Raw genomic sequence first — 20,644 nt, 5'->3', positions numbered from 1 at the left:
TCAATATGTTAATTATACATTCATCCTATTTTGAAAAACCACTGACAGGAAGTCTTGTCCTGAGCCTGGCTGCTAGCAGTAGCTTGACACTCATTGCTGTACCATCTCGCATGGTTCAGTATGCTAATTTTACATTCATCTTATTTTGGAAAAAAAAAACATTGACAGGAAGTCTTGTCCTGAGCCTGGCTGCTAGCAGTAGCTTGACACTCATTGCTGTACCATCTCGCATGGTTCAGTATGCTCATTTTACATTCATCTTATTTTGGGGAAAAAAAACATTGACAGGAAGTCTTGTGCTGAGCCTGGCTACTAGCAGTAGCTTGATGCTGGTTGCTGTAAACACCTCAGCATTTTTGCGTAGCAACAACAGACCGGAAGTAAGTCTAGCTTATAGCTATGAATAGCTGTGTCCAGAGCCGTATAATAGAAGAGTTCCGACATCTCCATTCACTCCAATGGACCAGTTTTTTTCCAGGAAGTAGAAAGTGGAACTCTTCAGTAAAAAAAGCAGCACTGTCGAGTTGCATCAAAATAGACAGTGTTGTACTCTGAAAGGGTTTTTCATCCCTTGAAATTAATCAAATTGTACATTATCGGCTTTATTTTAGCATCCAAAAGTAGCGCGAGACCCATTCCTGGCTGTTCATTGGCTAATGATTCTTGCATTTTGGTCCTCCGCTGACGCCACTCTCTTACTAGAGGACACTAGCTGTGTCATATGAACGAATATAAGACTTCCGCTTTACTTCCGGTTTGCGGAGCTAGCGAATATAAGACTTCCGGTTACCTTCAGAGTAAAAGCGGCGTAATTCATGTTTTTAAAAGGCATAGAAAAATGGTTAGTTCGCAGATTAAAACAATAAACAAAGCATCTAAACGAAGGTATACAATACAAATTATGTTTCTGTTTAACACCAACTGTTTTAATAACATTGAGAACGCTCTTCTCAGTAGGCTATGTAAATGGCTAAAACCTGTTCACTGGAGTGCTAGCCTTTACAAATTGGACACACACTGGACAGGTTTGTGTTCAGAGTGGGAGCTTGCCAAACATATGCACGCGCTCAGGAAGACCTCCTCTATGACATCCCACTCTCCGCTAAGGCCATTAGGAGTAAAAAAAAAATATGGCGGCCCATCAAACCCACCCAAACACACTACGGTGACATTTCTGGACAGCTTTTGGACAGTGGACACCCCTGTGTCCGAGATGTCGGCACAAACTATATATGCACGCGCTCAGGGAAACCTCCTCTATGACATCCCACCCTCCGCTAAGGCCATTAGGAGTAAAAGAAAATTTGGCGACCCACCAAACCCACCCAAACACACTACGGTGACATTTCTGGACAGCTTTTGTTGCTGGATCATTTAGATTTTTTTAATGTTAAGCGTGATGATTTTTTTTCCTTCTTCTTTTTGGCTCTCCTCTCCCCTGCTGTCATCCGCTGTTCTCCTCAGGAGGTGGCGCTATGTGGTCAGATCCCTATGGAAGCAGACAGTTTAGCCTCATCACTACCACCTGCTGGGGCCAGTCAGAACAACAGCAACAACATGGCCACCAGTGGGTCAGACCCCTTCCTCAACAGGTAACAATGGAACAACATACCAGTCATGTTTAAACTGATTGAATCTAATAGCTAGTTTACACACCAGATATTTAGCCTGGTTTGACACAGGATTTCCAGTTGGGTCCAGTCTGTCTTTGTTGACTCTAGTCTGCAGTTGTTGTGGGCAGTCGGCACCGAAAATGTGTAAGTGTCTGATGGGTACAGATGTCTGAAGTGTCTCTCTCCTCTCTCTCCATACACACAGTACTCATTTCCACCACTCCAGAGAGCAGAGCACTGACAGTGGACTGGGGTTGGGTTGTTACAGTATTCTGACCACACCTGAAGACTTCCTCAATAACATGGAGGAGATGGATACAGGTCTGTTAGCACACACATTGCTCTCTAGGAAAGTTACATGGAGGAGATGGATACAGGTCTGTTAGCACACACATTGCTCTCTAGGAAAGTTACATGGAGGAGATGGATACAGGTCTGTTAGCACACACATTGCTCTCTAGGAAAGTTACATGGAGGAGATGGATACAGGTCTGTTAGCACACACATTGGGAGGAGATGGATACAGGTCTGTTAGCACACACATTGCTCTCTAGGAAAGTTACATGGAGGAGATGGATACAGGTCTGTTAGCACACACATTGCTCTCTAGGAAAGTTACATGGAGGAGATGGATACAGGTCTGTTAGCACACACATTGCTCTCTAGGAAAGTTACATGGAGGAGATGGATACAGGTCCAATATGGTGAGTGTTGTTGTTTTGTGTGTTTGTTTATTTGTTTGTTTTTTCTTGGACAGAATAATAAAATTAGCTTATTCAAAGGCTGTCCATATAGAACATGTAAAAATGACATTTGATTTTGGTAATACATTTCAGAGCCAGGTCTGAACCCGAGGAAAACCTGAGTACCAGTATGTGGGAGTGATGAATTTTGGACGTGGCATGCCAAACCTGGCAGAGTCAGGCGTGAGAATGATGTGTAAGGTGAAGATATTTGGTGTGTCTGCACAAACCTTCATGCTTCAGGTAAGAAGCTAACAATAGAATATTGACATTTCTAAGCCTAACAAGCTATGAGTTCATGAATAACAAAGTTATTATCACATTATAAATATTGTAAGTGAGTAGGACACCCTTTAGTAATGACATGATGTTAAATTAGTTTGTATCTGATTCACAGTAAATAATGTTATTCTATTTCTCATTCATTTGTGTATTATAAAATATTTGTATGTAGCCTACATTTGATAAACATCCGTTAAAAAGTTGCACAGACCTTTCCAGCCCCTCATCAGTTTCATGTGAAACTGTTCAGCATGTAAATATTAATTTTGTAAAGTACTCCTTGATTTCATCCACAAAATGCAGAAACAACATTAATGCAAGCACGAAAATAAGTTTGTGACTTGGCAGATTAACTGACTTCAAGTGCCTTCAAGTTTGGTTATTCAATGACTATAGTGTTGATAATAATATACTGTATAGTCTACTTCAGCTATACTTTAGCATGCAATGTAAAAAAGAATGTGGCAAACAGTTGTAGTGTGTGCCAATCTCTCCACAGCACCTTTGCGCCATCTAGTGTTTGAAATATGTATGTTGTATGCATGTATGCTGACATTTTGACATTGAACCATAAATAGAGCATCGCAGGAATGACTCCGGAAGTATATTTCCGGGTTCGTCAGGGGAAAACGGAATGGTGTTTTAGAATGGGGATTTCACTTAAATGCATAAAATAAGGTCTGTGGTTATTAAGATTATGGGAGTGCGAATTTAACTTTTATGAATTTTGGAACGTAAATGCGTTTTTTAAATGCATTTTTTTAAATTGCATTTTTTAAATGCAATTTTTAGAAAACGCTTCAAAAGGCTTAAAAGTGGGGGTACGGTGGTGCAGTGGTAAGCGCTGTCGCCTCACAGCTCGAAGGTCCTGGGTTCGATTCCCACCTAGGACGCTGTGAACGCTGAAGGAATGCGTGCCCGTCCGCATGTCCTCGAGAGGCTTAAAAGTGATTCACGTTTGTCAAGATTATCCTGCTCAACCCAAATCTGTGCTCCCATAAACTTTTGTTAACCACAGATCTTATGTTATGCATTTAAGTGAAATCCCCATTCTAAAACCCCACAGACTTTTCCACTGACGAACCAAAATGGCTGCCATTTCTGGTTAAGCCTACAAAAAATACATCATCCCTGCGGTACTCTATTCACCTTATGTAGCCCCGCCCACTTGACCCATTGTGTCATGACTTCCTGTTCAAAACGCCGGCTGTTTTACCTGCTCAAACTAGTCTGACTCACATATGAGTCAGACTAGGTTTATGAGTCACAGGAAGTGTAGACACAATCAGAACTTCCGATTGTGTTTACGCTTCCTGTTACGTCTCTCAAGCCAGACTGTCTCTTCTTCATGAGGTGAATTAGCCAGAAGATTAACCATATACCTCCCCTGAATATGTCATATGAATGATGCAACATCTCAGTTCATCCCCTGGTTCAAAGGTTTCAGATTTGGCCTTCGAGGAGTTCAACGGTTTCCCTGGGAAGAATTCATTTGATGCCTCGCCAAAGCTCACCCAACGCATCGCCGCCCAGTTTGCTAAGCCCTTCATGTTCCAGTACGCCGACGGACGCGTCAGCGACATCCGCGCTCCCGCTGAGGTTTCTGACACGATTGTCAACATCGTGAGAGGGATACTTGGTTTCTTCCAAGTCACCGTCAAGACCACCCAGAGAGTCTACGAGCTGGAGGAGGTACGTGGTCCAATCACAACTGACAAATGATTAATTGCTCCACTCTCACCATCAAATCTCTAAAGTACGGGAAACATGTAAGTAAACAGGTCCATTTATTTTTGTCTGCAGTTTGGCATTCATGGATTGTGCCAGAGTAACTATGCAATCGAGGAAAACATGAAAAGGAAGGAGATGATCATCACTCAAGTTGTCGATGTCAGTAACTGCAGGGAGAAAGCAGCAATTTACCGGGGAATGGCTACGACGGTTGTCGACAAATTATCCAAAGAGGTCTGTTTATCTCACCGCGGCTAGATCTGATTCCACGATAGTAAATGAAATAATAGGCCGCAGTAGTCAATAATCCTTTTGTTTATTTGTGTCCTCCAAATCTAGAAAGGAGAATCTGTCTTTTCAACTGTGAGATATGTTTACACAGTCAGACCAATGGAAGAGCATGGGCTCGTTACCAGAGCCCACGCTCTGGAGCGCCAGCACTTCACTCCTTTCAATGTGAAGGGCGGCAGTTTCAAGATGCAAGCAACGTAAGCAATCTAATGTCATGTAATGTAATACAATCTGTCCAATCAGCTGCAATGCTCATCCAAAATGGGCGCTTTAAATGTCCTCTCTTGCAGGAAGGAATTGGTGCTGCTCAGTGTTAGTGACACAGCTGTAAGCGTCACTGTCGGCCCCATGGAGAACAAGGGCAGCCTGGTGTACAGGTTTGCCGATAAGGACGCCATTATCCCCATTCTGATAGAGAACCTGGACGACCCTGTGCCAAAGGTAACAGTGATGGATACATTTCATCTGCATAAAGCATCAGAAAGAGGCAGGAGGTGCCTCGCAGAAAGACAGATAGAACAGCAGCAGCTGATGACAGATAAAAGGGGCAATCAATAAAATGGATGGATATGATGAAAACAAATATTAAAAGCAATTGAAATTTCAGCAATCAATATTTCAGAAAGACTAGAGTGGATTGTCTCGCAAAGGACCTACGTTTCCACACGGCCACAATGCATTTTAAATAAATAAATGTCTAAGCATCACTTTCTCACAGGCTCTGCCTCGTGGCATCCATTTATATAATGGCGTTTCCATCCTACGTTGGAAATGGTCAGAAATTCGGACCCTGACGAAGACGTAGGCTCGAAACATAAATGTTTAACTAGGTGGCTTGGTCCCGCTTCAGGAGGGCGGAGGTGGGCCTGTTCACCAATCGGCAGAACACACACTGTCCCACTGTGGATCTACCTGTTCCCCCGCGGTGCCCCTCCACTGGCGAGTGGATGAGTTCACACACACATAGAATGGTCACCTTTTTTAGTATTAACTCTTGGTGTGTTTATGCTGTAGGTACAGTAGTGTAGCTTAGGATGCTTTATTTATTTTATTTATTGGTGTTAATTGGTGTATTGTATGTATTTGTTACTATGTTGTTTGTCCCAGTCCAGGGACCACAGTGGAAATAAGTCGAAAGACTTTCATGTGTCTGTATCCCTGACGCTCTGATAAACTTGTTGTAACTTGTTTTTTCTATGATTGACGTCTAATAAAATCAAATAAAATCAAATCACATGCAGTACGTACGCCTTCCCTCCCCACTTGCTCATCCCCCTCCCTTTGGTGAGGGTGAGGAGACAGAGACACTGTCGATCATCCTGGTAGCCCCGGACCACGTGATGGCACCGTGCTACACGGAGATGAGACGGATGCTGGCGGTCCCGCTCTGAAAGGTCCCCCAGTTTTGGGGGGGCGGTGTCTCAAGCAGGAGGGACAATAGCAGTTGTGCCCCTCCTGAGGCAGCCGCTCAAGATCAGTCTCCTGAGAGGGACAGACTGAGGCACGCTGGTTTGACTGATGACGTTGTGTGGTGCACATCATCATCTAGTCTACGGTCTCCACGTACAGTACCGTACAGAACCTTGATCCTTTGAGCTACTCAATAGGACCTGTTCCATCAAGGTGTATGCGTCAGCGCAGCGGTCTCCTCTTGCCACGAGGGTTTTGGGGAGAAACTGGTGTTCAGCCATTTTCTCCTCAAGCGTTTGGAGATCCTGGTCAAGGTGCCAATTTAACCCTTGGATCACATTTAAAAACTCACTGAACTAGGAGCCAAAGAAAAACAAAGAACTCGGCCTGCGGCGGCAATAATGACCCTGGAAACCGGCAACATCTGTAGATAAATGGATGCCACTAGGCGTAGCCTGGGAGACGCGTGATTTCTAACCCCACATAGGATAAGCAATAACCACGCCCTGTGGCGCCGGGATTGGCCAGGAGCAACACTGGAGGGCACGCAGCCCAGCGATTTCATGAACCAACTGAATAGCTCTTGAGAACGGACAGCGATTTCGAGAGCGGACATTGAGAGCGGACATTGAAATGAATTATGGTCACCTACCTTCCTTAGCATAGTAATAATAATAATAAGCATAATAATTGTAATCTACACAATGTACACAATCTACAAAAACATGCAATAATATAAACGGTGTTGTGTTCACGTTAATAGCTCATATAATATAATGTATCATATTGTTAATTTCAAGCTCAATTCTTACCCAGAGAAAAGGTACAGCACTGAAAATGTAACAAGCAATAGTTTTTTAAACATCTTTATTTTAAAAGATGAAAAAACCCAGGTGCTTTAGTCCCAAGCTTCAATGCTCCTGGCCAATCCCAGCGCCACAGGGCGTGGTTATTCCTTATCCTATGTGGGGTTAGAAATCACGCCTGGAAGACATATAATGAAGGTTACGTATTGTAACTCTAGTTACATGATCACAGATGGAGCTTAGTGGTCGGTGACCTACTGCGCCATGGTTGCTAGCTGTGATTGAAAAGTGGAACTTGGGCAGCATTACCACTGCTTTTATGTGCATCGCTTCACTCTAATTGGTTGAAATGCAAATTTCAGTGTACGATTCCTCTTTCGTGATACGTTGAGGCAAATGAATGTCACTAGGCTCCACCTGTGATCATATAACTAGAGTTATACGTAACCTTTGTTATCTCTTTTTATCTCCACAGGCTGTTGAAATTATTAAGCACTTGGCTCAAGCTAATATGTACCAGATTGATAGTTCAACAACAGAAGACACCATGAAGTTATATCAGCTCCTCCGTGTGATCCCCTTTGAAGGCCTTGAGGCAATGTGGAAGCAATTTGCAGGAGATGAGGAACACAGGTGAGTATTTAGCTAATGTCATACAGAGCTCATATTTGGTCCATTTAGGACGCAGAACAATTCCCATCCCAAATCCTACAATATATAAAGAATGCAACCTTTTCAGCATTCAAGTAACAAATAAATCAAACCAACGGTAGTATACTGATGAAACGAACAAGCAAACCCAATTGGTAAAATATCAGTTTAAAGACACCTATCTTGCTTCTCTAATTTGACTTATTTCCAGTTGAAACATAATTTTGTGATGGGTGGGAGTTTGGGTGAAATGGGATGGGATTTTGATATAAAAATGCTAGAAGATACAAAATTGTGTAAAAGTTTTCACACTTATAGTCCAGGCATTTTACGCAAATATGTGGGTCAACCTCACACTAATTGCAACAAAACCAAACTCAACTGATATTGTATCCTCAATATGTCCTCAATGAAGGAAAAAAAGTGTTAAGGAAATGTATGAAGGGAAAGTTTTGAAAATTACCTAAATATGATGGTAGCCTATGGAAGCCTTTTTTTTTTTTTATTATGTGCCATAAATCTCATCACTTATATCCTGTATGTTTTTTGCTTCAAGGAGAAAAAAAAATAATAATAAAAAAAAATAAAAAAAAATGTTAAAAAATAAATAAATAAACGTTTTTGGTAGCATCATATAGGTCATTTTCAAAAATTTCCCTTCATACATTTCCTTAACACTTTTTTTCCTTCATTGAGGACATATTGAGGATACAAAATCAGTTGTAAAGCTAAATGACAAGTCTAAATCAAAACAAAGAATCTGTCTTAATTACTAAATAATAGGGGTGTCACAATATATCGTCCCACGAAATTTCGCGATAGTAAAACGTCACGATATGTATCGTTGAGATGAAATCTCATATCGCAATTTTTTTTTTTTTTTTTTCAAAAATAGACAAAGAAACGTCTTTGTTTGTTGAAGTTCAATGTGTGGAAAGTAGTTCAGTTGAACAAGTCTCTGAAGAGACACATGAGAAGTTATACAGGAGAGAAACCATTCAATTGAGTTTCTGGCAAAACTGTTTACTTGACAGGAAAAACTGAAGATGCATAAAAAATAGACTAAGAAAAGTCTTGTTGTTTGAGTTTGAAGAAAAACTGAAGATGCATAATGAGAATTTATACTGCTGAGAAACCTTTTAGTTCAAAGTAAATCTAAGTGACGGTGTAACTCATTCTATTTCAAGATAAGCCTTATCTCCAATCTCATGTTTTTTCTAGTTGTTATTGTAATAACAATTTCCCACAACAGCATGTTTTGTATTTGTGCATTTCAAATAAAATACTACTTTTCCAGTCATATATTGTCATTATTCAAGTTTAAAAAAATATTGTTAAAATCGTATCGTATCGTATCCTTATCGTGAACCCAGTATCGTGATACGTATCGTATCGTGAACTGAGTGTATCGTGACACCCCTACTAAATAATTATGGGGCATCCGGGTAGTGTAGCGGGAGATTACCTGCCTACCAACACGGGGGTCGCAGGTTCGTATCCACGTTACCGCCGGCTTGGTCAGGCGTCCATACAGGCACGATTGGCTGTGCCTGAGGGTGGGAGGCCAGATTGGGGGTATGTGTCCTGTGTCCTGTCATGTGAGGCTGCAATAGCGCCTCCTCTGGTCGGTCGGGACGCCTGGTTGGGGTGGAAGTTGAACTGGTGGGAATAGCGTGATCCTCCCATGTGCTGCTACATCCTACCGGTGAAGCTTCCCCTGTCAGGTGAAAAGAAGCGGCTGGCAACTGCACATGTGTCGGAGGAAGCATGGTGCTAGTCTCGGCACTCCCCAGATCGGAAGAGGGTGGAGCAGCGACCGGGGCAGCCAATAGGGCACCATGGGATAAATTGGCCAAGTACAATTGGGGGGAAAATGTGGAAAAATCAGGGGGGGAACGAAATAATTACTTTTATTATCCAGTCATTTGTAAAGTAATCAAATTACTTTTGAGACAAGTAACTACTAGTAACTGTAACTAATTACTACTTTTCGGTAACTTTCAGTAAAAATTTCAGTGTAGCACATTTATATTGATGAATGGTATTTTCATAGTGTCAGTGTAATGAAAAGCTACATCTGAGCCTGACTTTATAAAATCTTTATGTTTTATTGTTTCCTTTTCACCCCACCCCCATCATCCTCTTAAGCTACATAAGTGATAAGACCATTGCATCTCTGTTTCACGCATCGTATCTTCTTTCACCTTGTGGTTGATAGACGTTGGTTTCTGGACATGATCGTTGAGGTCAACGATGCCCGAGTCCTGAAGTTCCTGGAGCTGAGATTCAAGGCTGGAGACGTGTCTGCCGCTGAAGCTTTGGAAACCCTTCTGCTGGCATTTAACCATCTCGAAACTTGCCCTGAATTGGTCGAGATGGCTAAAGTGAACTCTCACTGAAGAAGGAGAAGTAATTTTTTTCACAGTGTAGGAACATGATACCACGGGCAGTCTCTCTATAACAAATGAGAGATGCTGAAATGTATAAAGGAAATTGTTTCAGCATCAATCGTAAGTAATAGAACAGGTTTTCTGTGGGAAATCCCAGAGCCGTGTATATAGAAGAGCCTCCATTCACTCCAATGGACCAGTTTTTTACTCTCAAGAGTTCCAGGAAGTAAGGTCCTGGATTAAGCAGCACTGTTGAGTTGCATAAAAATTTACAGTTTGTGTTGTACTTTGAATGTGTGTGTTTTTTTTTATCAAATTGTAGATTATCATCTTTATTTTAGCATTCAAAAGTAGCGCGAGACCCCTTCCTGGCAGTTCATTGGCTAATGAGTCATCATGCATTTTGGTCCTCCGCTGATGCCACTCTCTCTCTAAATTGCATCTGGGAAATCCAGATGAGAAACAAAGTAAAACAAATGATTGTCTCTTGTTTTCTAGGAGTTCCTGACCATGCCCTTCAGTCAATCACATACGTATGTGTGGCAAACTGTGCTGCTTGCCTACGCTTCCCTGGTGAATAAGTTCTGTTCCTATAACACACCTTGTCCAGTAGCTGCTGTCCAGGTAATCAAACAAAGCCACAACTCCATTTTCTCTCATCAATATTTGAGACATCCAGTGACATGAGATAAGAATTTACTTTGAAGCTTTTAAAGGATAAGGCTGGTGTTTTTTAATGCATTGCTTACCATCAACAAATCATAAGAAAAAAACAAAATCAATGCATTCTCTACTCCGACTTACTTTCTCACATCCCACGTATCGTTTGATCCTGTCAACCTGGGCGTCATTGGCTCCACTTGTAAGCTAGAAATCTTTGAAATACAGATCACAAAGACAGTTTTGATTTAAAAAAAAAATGCTACTACTGTTACCATGAAAATTCAGACTGTTGTAGTTTTTAGCTAATGTAATTCAAATACATCTAATTCAGCTACATGGATGAGACTTGTTGGCAAAACAAAATCATTGCAGATTTAGGTATTTTCATAGGATTTGTTGGCGTATGCAATGAATGAAAGAAACACCAGCCTTATCCTTAAAGAGGACAAGACACATTTGATCATGACTCTAGTTGATTTGCATTTCACCTCAGACAGGACAGGACACTGCTTCCAAGTCTGAAATGTATCTCGATTTGCTAGAAAGATTCAATTCAATTACATTTTTATTTGTTCAATAGGGCAGTGGTTCTCAAATGGGGGTCCGTGGACCCCCAGGGGTCCGTGGCACTTTGCCAGGGGGTCCGCGAAAAGTTTTCAGGTAAAAAATAAAAATAAAAAAATAATAATAATAATAAAAAAAGAAAATGCTACATGTTACTTATTCCTTCTCAAACTACTTCCTACATGGTGCTAGTCTATCAAAATATCTTGGCTGTCATTGATTGTGTGGCATAGTGGTTTTCTGTACTGTTGACAAATTGTGATAAGTCGCTTTGGACAAAACAAAAGTGTCTGCTAAATGACGTAATGTAAATGTAAAAAATCTTCATAGTTCAACGAAAATAGTTCATGCTTTAAATCTAAAATGGTTCATGGATTACATTCTAATAACAAACCTATCAAATTAAAAGTCAAGCACGTTACCGTGGAAACAATTAAGCTTAGCCCAAAATCACCAATCAGAATGAGGGGGTCCCCGGTATATTTTCTATCTTGTAAGGGGTCCTTGGCTGAAAAACATTTGAGAACCTCTGCAATAGGGGACAGTGTACATTAATGAACATTTTAGCAAAATGTAAATGCACGACAATTGCAGTCACAAGACTGATTTTCATGAAGAAAAAAAAGATGAACAACATGTCAACTTTTCTCCAACTAGTGCGCTGCTGGAATACAGGCTAGTTAGTTATTTTGACTTCTAACAGGGTCACAGCATATGCTGCTGTTGTGTTTCTGACTTGGATTGTGGTCGTTTTGATTCATCAAAACATTCAACATTGTTACTACTGTGCTGTACAGTCAAGCTAGTGACATCATCTAGCAGCGCCCTAGATGATGAAAAGCTGAAATGTTCATCTGTCGAGCAAATCTAGGCACATTTCAGACTTGAAAGCAGAGTCCTGTCTTGTCTGAGGTGAAATGCAAAAGAACTAGAGTCATATGATCAAATGTTTCATGTCCTCTTTAAATATATAGGTATACTATGCCAGTGGTTCTCAATTTTCTTTCACATGAACGACCCCTAAACTGACACAAATTAGACCCCCATTTGATAGGATTTTGTCCCATGTTCCCCCATATGATAATAATATTGATGCTTTTTAGATGTTTTATTAGGCTACAGAAAGTGTAGCCTAATAGAAACCTATGACCAAAATAGTCACTGTGTTATGAATGGAATTATAGCGAAAATAAAGTACCCCCCTTTTGGCTGGGAACCCCCTCAAGGACCCCTGGGGGTCCCCGGACCCCCATTTTGAGAACCACTGCACTATGCAACTACCGGTATATACTATTATGCAACATTAACCATTCAATCGTATTCTTCTCATCATCGTGTCAGCTAAACTCCTAACATATAACATGCAAATGTGGTGTTGAATATGTGTTTCTGTTTGGTTGACCTGCATGCTAGCCTCTGCTGGACATGGCCCTGGAGGGTCTGAGGAAGGCCAGTGATGCAGACATGGTGCTTGCTCTGAAAGCCCTGGGGAACGCCGGTCATCCAGGCAGCATGAAAACCATCATGCGCTTCCTCCCTGGAGTGGCTGCCACGCCCGTGGAGCTCCGCCCCCATGTGCTCAGTGCTGCTGTGCAGGCTATGAGACTCATAGCTGTCAGAGACCCTCACAGGGTAAGAGCAAGAGATAGTGTGCAGTTAGCACTGGACGTTTTATAGACACTCAATTACCAAAGCAATATAGTTTGTCTTCATATTCAAGATGCAAGATTCAATAGTTTATTGCCATATCAATGAAACATTGGTTATAATTTGTCTTGATGTGGGCGTAGTAGTAGACAAAACAATTACAATGACAAACACACATCATCGATACAAATACACATTGCTATATAAACATATCAAAATACTCTAGGTCAAAAGTGTACTATATGCAAAAACATAATGCAATACTGACAGAGGAAGTACGCTGCAGAGTAGGCACGGGTGTCTGGTGCAATTACAAAGTGTTTGGTGCATTAAAATGTGTATGGGTACATTAAAAACAAACCACTAGGGGGCACAGTTAAATTGGGTTCATGGACTGAACTGTTGAGGAGCAGATAGGCCTCACTGCTTGAGGGTAGAGCTGTTGCGCAGAGACGAGTAGTTATACTCTTAATAATCTGTAACCCTTTTCAACATATTTATGCTATAAACATGATCTGTATCCCATCGCCTACTCTGAAAATTCAGAAAGTTCTCTCCAATTCAGAATAAGAGCACGGACATACTGATGACAGCCGTCCGTTGTCCGTCAGATTTCCGCCCAGTTTAACTTTTTTCTGGACGGGCGGATTTGTCACCGTCCATTTAGCCAATCAGAGTGGAGAAGTGACCTGAAAGATTGAGAGAGAGAGAGACAAAGGTTCTGGGCCAGAATCAAACCCAGGACATTGCGTTTACATGCCTAGACCATTGCAAGAAATTTAGTGAGATTGTACTGCTTGCAATAGAGTATCGCAGGGATGACGTATTTTTGTAAGGCCAACCCTGAAGTTAGCATTGTGCTGAAGTTAGCATTGTGCTGGGTTCCCTCATGTGGAACCCAATTGGGTTTTTTGTATGGGGATTTTGGTTAGATGCCTGAAATAAGGTCTGTGGTTAACACAAGTTTATGATACGGAGACCTGTCTGTTCAGCAAGACAATCTTCACAAATACATTTTTGAAGTGTAAATGTGATCGCCAAAAAACCTATACAAAAACACCCATTGACTTGGAGACGAGGGAACCTGGCGATGACAACTTCCGGGTGTTGCTCATTCCTGTGGCACTCTAGAATGACATTTCGGAATTCACCCTAGTATCGCAGTAGCCAGCCGTAGATACGATACATCTACGTCTGGGAAGACAACTCTGAAAAGTGGTTAACGCCTGCCCCCCAAAGAGACGTGACAGACATACGAATTGACCAACCACAGACAGCATAACAGCCCAGCCAATCAGAGCGTGGGGTGAGCACACTGGCCCTATACTATAACACTGTAACGAGCGTGGGGTGAGCACACTGGCCCTATACTGTAACACTGTAACGAGCGTGGGGTGAACACACTGGCCCTATACTGTAACACTGTAACGAGCGTGGGGTGAACACACTGGCCCTATACTATAACACTGTAACGAGCGTGGGGTGAACACACTGGCCCTATACTATAACACTGTAACGAGCGTGGGGTGAGCACACTGGCCCTATACTATAACACTGTAACGAGCGTGGGGTGAGCACACTGGCCCTATACTATAACACTGTAACGAGCGTGGGGTGAGCACACTGGCCCTATACTATAACACTGTAACGAGCGTGGGGTGAGCACACTGGCCCTATACTGTAACACTGTAACGAGCGTGGGGTGAGCACACTGGCCCTATACTATAACACTGTAACGAGCGTGGGGTGAGCACACTGGCCCTATACTGTAACACTGTAACGAGCGTGGGGTGAACACACTGGCCCTATACTGTAACACTGTAACGAGCGTGGGGTGAGCACACTGGCCCTATACTGTAACACTGTAACGAGCGTGGGGTGAACACATTGGCCCTATACTGTAACACTGTAACGAGCATGGGGTGAGCACACTGGCCCTATACTGTAACACTGTAACGAGCGTGGGGTGAACACACTGGCCCTATACTGTAACACTGTAACGAGCGTGGGGTGAGCACACTGGCCCTATACTGTAACACTGTAACGAGCGTGGGGTGAGCACACTGCCCCCCCCCCCCCCCCGCTGTTACAATGCTATGTTATTTTCCACATTCATGCCATCATCCACCATCGAATAACTACTCATTAAGAACTCAAAGAACCATATTAAAATGTTCCTGAAAGGTTCTTTGTGGAACCATAAATGGTTCTCTTGGCATCACTCATTCAACCTTTTTCTGTTCCAGTTTGCACCTTTATTGCTGTGTTGACAGTAGCTCATGCAACAAAGAAACAGTAGATTTCCATCACTGTCGATGCCTTCAATCATCACGTGTCTCCTTCATCAGCCCACGCTGTCAAACCTGTTGACAAAATCCACTTTGAGGTTGACGCCGGCCCAAGCAGGCATCCAATCCAGAGCGTGCGCCAACTGCTTGAAACTCCGAGGAGGCTTTCCAAGGTATTTGGCTACGCTTGTTGTTATTATCACAGCACCTGTTCTGTCATGTTCCCCATTCAAATTCTCTGAATCCTTATTGATTTATGTTTACAGGAAGCCACCAATCATTTCAGTGTCTCCTCAGATTCAGCCCCAAGCAGCAGAAGGTCTCGTCGCAGTCGCCCAGACAACGTAACACAAGTACGCTAAAGCATGATGCAATGGACAGTTTTCAGCCATGCAAACAGTTAATTCTTAATTCTGAATATAGCATATTTGTTTTTCTCTCCCTTATGGTTTTTGTTTGATTCTTACCTCATTGCCCTGGCCACAAGCGATGCATCACTCAACCATACAGGATATGATGCACCTACCATGAAACCTAATGAACAGTTTCCTATTGCGTTCCTCAGGTGTGGGACTCCACACCTGAAGCTGTGTTCATCAACATCAAAGCCCTGGCCATCAGCGGCAGCACCACGCCTGAGGGTTAGGTCACAGCGCTCTACTACACGCCAGAGGCAGGCGTGGAGAATGTCCAGCTGATCGTGTCCCAGTTTGGAGAAGAAAACAACTGGAAGAAGATGTGCACTGATGCCACTTTGAATGAGCTCCATGCAGAGGCTAAGGTAATACATACATGTAGACGGCTTCTTTTGGTGTGTTCGAGGTTCAAGGTGACTTTATTTGTCTGGAGTTAGAGGGGGGAAATGCTGCATTTTACACACAGACAATACATGAAAAGATACATTAAATGGTGACACATGTGCAAACACTGAGCAAGTGGAGGTATAGTCACAGAGTCATTCACACTACATCACCTTACAGGCAAACTTCTTGAACATCATATAATACCGCATTGCAAAATACAATAGAGAGGCAAAGTGAAACGTCACTTCCTGCTTTCTCCCTGTACCAGCGCTTACGAAAAATATGAATGTCGGTGGACGGAGAATAAGGTTACTTTTTTGATCCCGTTTGAATTGTGTCACGGGGTGCCAACGCTAATTTTGTCCATTTAAAACATAACTTTGCATGTCAAGAAAGTCACAGTTTGTCGTCAAACTGAAACGTAGGGGTTAGTTTCGTATAAAAACGACATAGCTCGTGGAAGCTCGTAGCATGTTGCCGGTCTTCAGCTTTGCCGGTAGAGAAAGTGACGTCACTTAGGCGACAGTGTATGTAGTCTTTTGGATTTATAACATCTAGTGCAACAGTTTGGCGACAAACTGTCACTTTCTTGACATGCAAAGTTACGTTTTAAATGGACAAAATTAGCGTTGGCACCCCGTGGCACAATTCAAACGGGATCAAAAAAGTAACCTTATTCTCCGTCCACCGCCATTCATATTTTCGCAGTGCTGGTACAGGGAGAAAGCAGGAAGTGACGTTTCACTTTGGCTAAGTTACAGTGCAATAGGTTACAAACAATACTAGTGTATCTCACATAACAGCAAACAAGCGAAGGTTCATGTGTTATCTATGAACCCTGCAATTTGGAGAGGCTGCTTCCATGACTGATCTCTTGTGTGTCTGGACTAGGCGCACATGAGATGGGGAGCTGAATGTCAGACGTATGAATTGTCAATGAAGGCTGCCACTCTACATCTGCCCGGCTGCAAGCCAACACTCAAGGCCAAGGTGCACTGGACCAAGATCCCAGACGCCATGGCGGAGATAGGCAGAACGTGAGCTGCGTCGTATATGGGGGGCAGTTTGGTTGTATTGTGATGGGAGGTAATAAATAAATAAATAAATAAATAAATAAAATGCCTCCATATTGATAGTTTGGCATCTTTTCAAGTCAACTTGGCATTTTGGGGCTTGGATCAGATTTACATTTGAAAGTTGGTCACCATTCACTTTGTGTAGCAGAATGCTGTAACTGTGTTTCCCTGGAAAACTCCACAAATGTTTTATCCTTCCCTGTTCTCTTCTCCCCCACATTTCCCATTCCCTCCCCACCTCCTCCCTTTCCCTGCTCTCTCCTCCCCCACATCCCCCCGCTCTCCCTCCCCCTCCCTTCTCCTGCTCTCTCCTCTTTCCCCCTTCCCCTACTCCTTCCCCACCTCCTATACACCTCCATTTCCCATTCTCTCCCCACCTCATCACTTTTCTGCTCTCTCCTCTCTCACATTCCCCCTGCTCTCCCTCCCCTGCACCCTCCCCACCGCCTCCCTTTCCTGATCTCTCCTCCCCCACTATTTCCCCCACTATTCTAAAGCATGGCACCCATTCTACCCTAAAGCATGGCACCCATTCTATTCTATATTTCTATATTTCTCTATCAATTGTTCAATGTGTTATTATTACTACTGTCATTTGCTACTGTTGTGTCAGCTAGAATTAGCTAGACATATTTTCTGTGAAGCCCTCTGGGACATGCTTGTGAATTAGGGCTATACAAATAAACTTAACTTGAGTAAAAGAAACTTCACCCGACTCTTCCCCCATCATGGGGCTGAGTAGATCATATGACTTTTGAGCATTAATTTTCATTTTTGGGTGAACTTTTCCTTTAATGCTTGACTAGAGCGAGGGGAAACAGACTCTAGAGTGTTTTGTGATTCTGACAGACACAAACGGACACATTTTGCTGCAAACATTCTTCTTCTTCTTTATTTCTACCTTCCCTAGAGTTGAACGATACATCCCAGGCATGGCTTTCCTCCTCGGCTTCTACCAGCAACATGAGATCAACGCCAAGCAGGAGGTTTCTGCATCCGTTGTTGCTGCCTCAGCAGACAGCATAGATATGAAGCTGAAATTCCCAGAGGTGTGGGAGGAAATATTCACGACCAACATTATATTTTAATGCCTAAATCCTCAATCCTAGCATTGCATATAATTGACATGGTTGTGTCGTTTTTGTGTCTTGTCAGTATACTGTATACCGCCAGGCTATTCCTATTCCAATGCCGGTTGCCAGTTTTCAACCCAACACAACAATGGACAGCTTTGGAGATGCGTAAAGACATGTGAGCAACACAAGCCAGCTTGATTGAGCATAACTGAATGTTCCTCCTCACTGTATGAGTATATGCATGTGTGTAAATGACAGTTTTCGGAGCACAACTGACAAGCAAAACGAAGCAAAGAGCTACGCCGCTTTAGCTCGTTTTCTAAAATGTGTTTTGCGTTGCAGAAAGGCAACACAGCCCAGATGGGAGCCAGATGTCTCTTTCACAGAGATAACGGCGAAACCAAAATCTCAACCGCCACTCAACCGCCACGCCGAACGTCACGATCATAAAAGACGCATCAGTAATCCGTCAGAAGACAGTAGTTTGGAAATAATCTGCAAAGGTCCAGATTTACTCAGTTGAAAGCATGTAAATATTGAACACCCTCCTTTGAAGAATTATTCTAAATTTGTGTTTGTCCCAAAATATTGTATCTTCATAGTGAATCGGCCGAGAAATGTTTAAGCTAATTTTTGCTTTTTGAGTCAGATTAAAATGCAGAACAGCATCTGTTCTTTAGTTTTCTTTGACTTTACCATGTCTATTTCTAACTACATTTCCACCGAGTTCCATTTCTACTTTCTGCTTCTACTAAAATAGGCACTCGCTAAGATTAAAGACTATATCGAATGGATTCTAAAGGTGTCTCTCACTGAGCGCTTGAGCAAAAATACTTGTGATAACCAAATTACTGATATCGTATTGATATAAGCATAAACGGAGCTCATTGATAAATATCACACACTATTGTCAAGTTACACAACGATCAGTACTGATGAAATCCCTGGAAATCATCGTAAACTTGCTTCAAATCGAATCATGTAATCTCAATAGAGTGAGCTTCTGTAGTGGTTAATTGGTTAAATAGAATGTAATTAGCCTGACATTCGATTTGGAAAACTGATTTTACTTCAATTATGTGAGAGATGGGAGGGGACTTGATACCCCGCCAAAAAACAGTGCAAATGCTGAAGCTGCCAAGTGTGTCTACCTGCCAAGCTTATGATGAAGACTGTGATGAGTGAGCTCCTGTAGTATTCAAATCCCATTGGGTTGGAAAAATAGTGAAAGTTGGAATAAGGTGGGCGTCTGTGAATGAGAAGGTTAATTTCCTGCTCTGTTTGGAGGCTTTCTGATGTGTACGGACTGGATGACCTACAACACTGTGTGTTGGCTAAGCTGATCCAACACGACTCCTGGTTACTTTGGCAGCCGTGCAGAAAGTCATCCCGCCCTCAACGTTTAGAGCCACAGAGCACTGCATGCCCTTCAATGCAAAGTGTCCAGTTTATGGGATGTTTGGACTATATTGTTTCAATATTTAAATATTCTTGCACAGTTACTCATACGGATGTGAAATATAGCCATCTTGCATTGTGATTTGTTATTGATAAGGATGTGAATATAACCGTCGTGATTGTGATTTGCTCAAAGATCTGACGAACATGAATTGGCACTCGCATATTATAACTGAGCCATATATATATATATATATATATATATATATATATATATATATATATATATAAAATTGTAACACAGCACATTTGAGAAGTGTTCACACATTCAAGCCTCTCTCTCTCTCTCTTTTTAATCGTTGTCTGTGAGCTTCTGTAAAGCTGTTAGTTCTCATAAACATTCTCAGTGTTGTAACAGTGATTAACCTTGATCCCTGTCTCTCAAACTAGGCCGTATTGGGTCCTTGAATTTGAGGAAATTGGGCCTGGAAAGTCCTTGATTTTGATGTAGGTGTGGGAACCCCTGAGTCATAGCAAATGGGATGTGTCACTGTAGCCAAAGACAATGGTTGCACCCTAACCAAAGAGTGATGTCCTAACTACTCTGTGACTCCACCTCACCTCCCTGTGCTGGTTTAGCCAGATGGTGTTGAACTGCAGAGGAAAGACATGGCCATCAAAGGCTGAACAGGATGAGCACATTATAATGATGTCATTATGTTCCATTCACATGTCTAATATCCTGCGGGTTTTTAAAGTGCTGCTTGACAGGCTGATTGAGGGGGATCATGTCTATGTTCCCCGGGTTCTATGTTCCCCGGGTTCTATATTCCCCGTTTTTCACTAACCTCTCCCAGTCCCGACGCCAAACCTAACCTCCCCCCATGCCTAAACCTAACCTCCCCCAGACCCTAACCCAAAACCTAACCTCTCCCACCCCCACGCCTAAACCTAAGTTCATAGAAAGGGTTCTATGTTCCCCGGTCCCACAAAAACGGGGAACATAGGACCTGGGGAACATAGGACCCGGGGAACATAGGGATGACCCCGATTGAGGATGTGTTCTGGTTCGACGTGGAGAGTCACATGACCTGCCGCAGACAGCCGACGTGGAGAGTCACATGACCTGCCGCAGACAGCCGACGTGGAGAGTCACATGACCTGCCGCAGACAGCCGAGGACACCGAGGCCACGCTGACCTTGTGCTGACAT

General features: G+C 42.6%; 1 pseudogene across 1 annotated transcript; it reads left to right on the top strand.

The window, feature by feature from the left end:
• Positions 1-1,213: 1,213 nt before the first annotated feature.
• LOC310786977 (vitellogenin-like) lies at positions 1,214-18,203 on the top strand (annotated as a pseudogene). The gene is made up of 16 exons: positions 1,214-1,219; positions 1,465-1,592; positions 1,819-1,934; positions 2,450-2,599; positions 4,079-4,330; positions 4,442-4,603; positions 4,709-4,857; positions 4,951-5,101; positions 7,352-7,509; positions 9,746-9,911; positions 10,416-10,541; positions 12,558-12,776; positions 15,645-15,860; positions 16,774-16,919; positions 17,869-18,007; positions 18,114-18,203. The product of its transcript is annotated as a vitellogenin-like (transcript).
• The last annotated feature ends 2,441 nt before the right edge of the window (positions 18,204-20,644 follow it).

The sequence above is a fragment of the Poromitra crassiceps genome, assembly GCF_964638095.1.
Source record: "Poromitra crassiceps genome assembly, chromosome: 12".
NCBI lineage: Eukaryota > Metazoa > Chordata > Actinopteri > Beryciformes > Melamphaidae > Poromitra > Poromitra crassiceps.
This window is presented reverse-complemented; position numbering and strand designations above follow the sequence as displayed.